At 39.9% G+C, this 6546-nt stretch overlaps 1 protein-coding gene across 1 annotated transcript in view; it reads left to right on the forward strand.

Annotated features, from left to right (window-relative positions):
- LOC116707102 (adhesion G protein-coupled receptor L3) overlaps positions 1-6546 on the forward strand; it is a gene marked incomplete in the record, with an annotated part of 258534 nt that overhangs the window by 17 nt on the left and 251971 nt on the right. The window contains 1 exon segment of the mRNA XM_032544265.1: positions 1-445. This exon segment is cut by the window's left edge and continues 17 nt beyond it.

The raw sequence follows: 6546 nt of genomic DNA on the forward strand, positions 1-6546 counted from the left end.
TCTTTCGCCTCTCCATAAATTCTTCTGGATACGCTTGTTGTGTGTGTTTGTGTGCGTCTGCTGGCGTTTTCGCCTTTTCAGCTTCATGGGACGTGATGTAGCCCCCGCACAGAAGGACGGTTTGTGCCATAAAGGGATGTAAGGGATAGTACCGTGGATACAACACGAGGACGCTGCTGTTTCTCCTGCGACATCACCAGCACTCGGATTCTGGACGCACCGCAGGTTCGACCGAGGATATTGAACGGAGCGACCGGAGCCAACTATTTGGATTCGCTGTTCTCTCTCCTCGACCCCTTCATCAAGTCCGTTCCTCAGCCACGGCGCGTATAAGGACGGTACCCAAACGCCCGAAAGACAGTTGAGAGAGAGAAATGATCACGAATACTTTGAATGGAAGGACATGAGCTATCCCTCCTTATTACCAGGCGTTTCTAAATCAGCGGTAAGTGTGACTTTCCGCCACACAATGCACGTCTGTGTATGTGTGCGCACATCCACAATAATCTGCAGATTCAGCTCAGATAATAATGCCCATGAACGCATCCCTGCAGCAGTGTTGATGGGCTCTACTCTGTAATGTCAGTCTTTGCATGCTCTCCACTCATAATTACTTTAACTGGGCTATCGATGCGTTCAGGTGTAATCAGCGCCGATCAACGCGCAACACATTGATATGCCAATATGCACGTTTCAATTTCCTGTTGGACTCATTAACCCGTTCTGTTAGAGACTTGGATTATGAGCTAATGTACCCTGTTGAGTAGTGAAATGTCCTTTTTTTGTATTCACATCGTGCTTGAAACAATGTGCTCAGGTTTAAAAATGGCTTTGAATTGTGCACAGTATATGCATTTATTTTCAACTTTAAATTGAATATGTACATGGACTGAAGCTAAGACAGTAGCTGACTGTAAAGCATAAAGTGTCTTTCAAAGGTGCTAGAATCAAGACATGTACCAATGTAGGCCTGTGTTTTCTGTTGCAGTTTGTTAAGACATGTACAGGAGGGTGAGAATAGATGCAGCTGTGTGAGCACCTGCATTTTTCATTCTAGTTTGACTATATGTTAGGAATAAAATATGCAAGTGCTGTGTAGAATTTACACACCAAATGGTATTTAATGCACATGTATGAACAGAGGGACTAGTGAGTGGGTGTCACTGCTGTCCCGTGACTGAGAGAAGTGCAGGGTTGAGGGGCCACAGTATCTCATGCTTTGATGTGAGGACAGCACACTGTCTTTTAACATCAGAATCAAAGTGGAAAAGGTACCTAAAGCCTATCACTTTGAATCGGATCAGCAGTTTGGAATATGCTTCAGTCTTTGTTGAATTTTATCCGAATGAAAATAGCAGCTGGGAACTTGGACTGGCATCTGCCATGCCTAGGTCTTAGAACACGGCTTTGGCTTCTTGGGATTCAGATGTGTGACTAACTTCCATTATGTATTTCCCCGTTTTCACATTATCATTCATTATTGTCCTCATTTGACAATTACATGCATTAGACTGCAGCCCCGTCGGTCATATCATCTGCTTTTGTGGAAGTGCCCTCAAGCAGATGACACACACACACACACACACACAAGTACACACATCACCACCAGGAAAAAAACCTTGACTTTCTCCACCAGGGGAAACTCAAAGAGGCATTTGATGCTTTCTGACTAAACTGCACTTTGTTTTCACTGTGTCTCATCCACTTTGATTTAGCTAAATGCTGCTCCTTGTGGAATATAATCTAGGTTATATTTAATATAACAGCAGTTGAACTTAGCATCCGGTGTGATACCTGATGGGACTGTACTGTATAAAAAAAATAGAATAATTGTTCCCTTGCCTTATTATGTTGCAGTCAATTCAGGGAGACAGTGTGAGACTCTCTGCTACGCATTGATTGAATTGGTTATCTCGGGTAAAGAAACACATTAAGATAGTGATATGTGGTAGAAATAAAAATGGCAGGGTACACATTGATTTACTGTATTTTAGTGTTTTTACCATGCCGACTTACACCAGTCAATGCTATTAATTATTTCTCTCAGCACTTGAAACAGAAATTCACAAAAAATGGTTAGATGTCTTACCCTTAGAAAACGCTTTACTGCGTTAGAGGCCTCATCAGTGTTATTCAGCACTTCCTTTGTCTGCATAGTGACTCATTCTGTGATATTCTGAGATCTAAATAAATGTTACAGTCTAAATCCAACACTTTATGCTGTATTTAATCCGGTTGTATTGTACTACACTAACATTGGTAATGTGTTGCCCTCATTGGGATGCAAGCTTTTTTTCTTAATTTGGTCATTTGTATTGTTCCTCCGAAGTGATCCCACTCTCTGTGAGTGTACTTTTTCCAGCTAGTGAATTTCTTTCCATCGCCAGTTGTCATTGCGATATGAATGAAGACATTGTGCTCTTCAATTACTTCATTTTGCTTAGTGTGATGTGGGCTACAGCTTCATGCCTCATAGTATGTACAGCGAGGGCTTTTACTGCAGTATCAGTTTGGATAACCATTCTTCACAGTATAATTTAAAAGCACGTTTCCTAGGTCAACATCTCTTATACTACAAATTTAAGGTAGATGCGATAAATTGGAGTATTTATTTTTTTAGATGAACGTTCTTTTAGAAAAGCAGAATCGCTGAGTGAATGAATGCCTTTTCACGTCTTTATCTAAGTGCTTCATCTCTTTTATTCTGGCATGTCACTGGTTGTACATTGAATATAAAGCTCTATGCATTTTCAGATGTAAGATTCATATCGGCTCTCACTGAATGTACACTCGTCTGTTGGGATCGAAGGCTGTGGATCGGTTGTGATTTACTTTTCATATTTCCATGGACATTAGCACTAATGAGGGAAATTATTTATGGGTGTTTTTTTTTCAAAATTATTTATCAGAGTCAGAGTCAGTAGAGGTACAGATTGCAAAAGCTTTAAACCCAACCCCTTTTATGGCAGTGAGGAATTACAGTTAGGTTGGTGCAATTGATTACAATTCTAGCAAAGTTGATGGTCTTCATGGCTGCCAATCACTTACAGTAATGTAAGGTCCCTCCTCCTCCCATTCACTTCAATAGAAGCCAGTAAAATGGCAATTTCCTGTAGAGCTTGAATGTTGACTTGATTAATCAATTAGGCCTTCTACAGAAAATTACTTGAGGTTTTACTATTTTCTGACATTTAAAAACCAAATGAATGAATTGCCATGAAAATAATAAAATAAATCCGTAGTTACAGCCCTAGCTTCCTGTGTTGGGTGTGATGTCATGGCTGTATTTTGCAGAGTCGTAGATCAGATTCCTCCCTTGTTGAACTTGAACTGGCATATTCATACTGTGGGCCAATAGAAACACTGATGCATGTGTGGAACTAATCTAAAAATGTGCCATTAACTTATTTTGTAAAATATTACACCACCAGACTACAAACTGCAGTATCATTCTAATATTCTTTTAACAGTCTACTTGGTAGTTATTAATTACCCACATTGGAACTTTTTTTGCGCTTTGTGGGGCATTGTTGTTAACTTAAATTAAGGCTGTGGTTTCCAGCATTCATAGATCTTTTACATGGACATCTTACTGTTAAATGGATAGCTTAGATCTTTTGAAGTGGGGTTGTGTAGGGTACTTATCCATAGTTAGTGTATTACCTACAGTAGACAGGGGTTGGTGAGCCCCCGCTTTTGAGTATGGGCAAGAAAGCCAAGCTAGGTACTGCTGTGGAGGGGGGCATCAGCAAAACCTATTATAGCCACCTCCAAAAAATCAATATTAATGTTAGTGTCATTTCACCTTGCAAAACATGGGAGTTCCTCATCTAATACCACTTCCATTGTTTTGTTTCTTTTTGTTTTTTGTGGCTTTTAAATCTCAACCAACCCTTTTGACCCTCGTGCTGTCTTCCCGCCGACCTGGACATTTTAGGTTTTTCTCAGTCAAAATTTAAAATAAAAAAACTTTTTATCAAGGTTATTGTCGTCTTTTTCGACCCTTTTGTGTCTTTTCCCCAAAGATTTTGTTTGTTTGTTTGTCAACTTTTTTTGAGCCTTTGGAAACTTTTGTGGCTTTTTCCCCAAAGCTTTTTTTTTTTACATTTGTCACTTGTTTTGATATTTTTGTTACTTTTTTCGACATCTTTTCACATTTTTGTCACTTTGTTTGACATTTGTTCACATTTGAGTCACTTTTATTGACTTTTTTTTTTTTTTTACATATTGTTATTTTACAAGGTTTTTTCTCCAAATGCTCACAAAATTGTCAAAAAAAACTCAAATTATGAAATTAGTGAACTTATTATTTATTTAACTTGTAGTAGCGTTGTTTGGAACCATCCACGTTACTCTTTTGGAAAATATGTTTGAAACACCCCCCCCCCCCCAATTTTTGATATAGAAACATTTTGGAAAGGGGTCAAATTTGAGCCAAAGACAACAGGAGGGTTAAAACACCAAAGTCACACAATACCGCCAATCGAAGCGTCAGTAAACCATCAACCATGTATGTTCTTCAAGTTAAAATGACTGATTTTGTCATAGGAGTCTGGTGGCTTTGAAGAGAGCAGAGATAATAGCTTCAGTTCCCCGTTGGACACGGCTGTTTGACGCCAAGGTGAAGTGGTGAAAATATTCTAAATATAACGTACACTTGTGTACCCTTGTGTTGTCCTTTGTGTCACAGGGACTTATTTGGTTTATTTAACGCGTTCAAGTGCAAGATGGGTCTCGGGACCCTGAAGGGCGAGGCCCCTGCCAGTTCATGTGAAATCACATAGTATGCGAGGGTCACCGGGGGCCCTGAAGCTCAATGCCAGGCCAATGCAAAAAGTTAAAAACTGAACGGGTCCAAAGGGACGCAAAGGAAAACACAAGAGCTAAACTGATATTCATTTTTTACGTGGCTGAAATACATTTTGCTGCCCCCCCGTCCACTGTAGCACATTGCTTAGCTTTCATGCCGGTACTCGTGTCTGCTTCTCCTAACTGGAAGCATGCTGACTACCGCTATACACTAACTATGGATACGTCCCTCATACAAACCCACTTAAAAAAAAAAAGAAAAATCCCCTTTGATCTGCCTGCATGTGACATGACCATTTTCAAAGATTGGATTTTTTTTTTTTGACTTGTCATATGCGGCGCTGCATGAGATCCTGACGAGTTAGAAAGTAAGGACAACAGAAGAAGAAGATTCAGAAATCTCACACAGGCGGACAAAAATGATGGTTTTTAAAACATATTTTGCCTTCAAATGATTGTTTATCCCTGTGGCTGGATGCTATCATGTTAAGCATCACAGAAACCTCTTCAGAGAAGGGAGATGGTGCTTTGGCAGATTTTGTTCCCAGTGATTTTGAAATGTAGGTGGCTCCGTACCTCTGCTGTAATCCCATAGACAGCGAATAGTCCTGCTGATTAACAACCTACAGTACTAGCTTAAATGCTCTTACAGAATTTGTATATTCATCTTTTTTTAAATATAATACCCTTGTTTTTGTTTTTTTTTAAGTAGCAAGTGCAGATTTCTCATGCTGTTGGGATGGAGACAGGTCGGTCTGATGGGGTCCGTTCTCTGGCAGGAATGTCACAGAAGAAGAAAAGCTGAAAATAAAAAAACAAAACACAAGGCCAAGGAAACGTCCTCAAAGTCTACGCCTCTTAACACTTTAGCTGTCCTGTCTCATGAAGAGTTTGGACACAAAGGGTTTGACACAAGCTTTCCAATCCCCTCCAGGAAATAGTTACAGTTAACATAGAGACTTAAGATTGTGCTTGATGAAAAGAACAGACAATTAGTTGCTTGTCTCTATATAGTTCTGTGATTAGTGGCCCTCATGGTTGGGAGTCTTTTAAGCTTAAAGGTCAAAGAAAACAGTATAACACACACAAGTGCTTTTAAAACAGCCTATTTCACTAGGTACAGCACACATTTTATTATGTCATTGGTTAGGTTACACAGCCAACAGGTTAGTGTTTATCACACCCCTGCAACTAACACTGGAAGATAAGAGGGTCTTTAAAGATCTATGAAATAGAAAGTACAAATGCACCCTGATTTGGAACAAAAATCCCTGTGTGAGGCCGCTACATCTATCTGTCGAGAGAAAGAGAAAAATCAACACTGTAATTTACCAGCACGGTGATGGGGATTATCAAATTAATTCCAGGCCTTTACTCTGTGGCTGCTTTACAACCCCAGCAGTGGTAAGGATGAGCGAGCAAGGGTGTGTGGTGCATTGATGAGCCTCTTTAAATAACTAACAGATTTACAGGTGCATTTATACCACACCTGTGAATCTGGGGTGTTGAGAGGAGTGTGAGGTCATTGAACCGTTTCCCTGGCTACACCTCTTTGACTTGGGCAAGGATGTTAGGTTGTGTTTAAGGCTGCAACTAGGCCTGCGCAATTATAAAATCTCGATTGAACCTGTAAACGATTTAATTATTAACCCTCATATTGTCCTCGGGTCAAATTGACCTGTTGTCCTATAGCAGTGTTCTTTGTAATTACCCAAAATAACATGATTGATTCCACAC

This window comes from Etheostoma spectabile, chromosome 19, assembly GCF_008692095.1.
Source record: "Etheostoma spectabile isolate EspeVRDwgs_2016 chromosome 19, UIUC_Espe_1.0, whole genome shotgun sequence".
Lineage (NCBI taxonomy): Eukaryota > Metazoa > Chordata > Actinopteri > Perciformes > Percidae > Etheostoma > Etheostoma spectabile.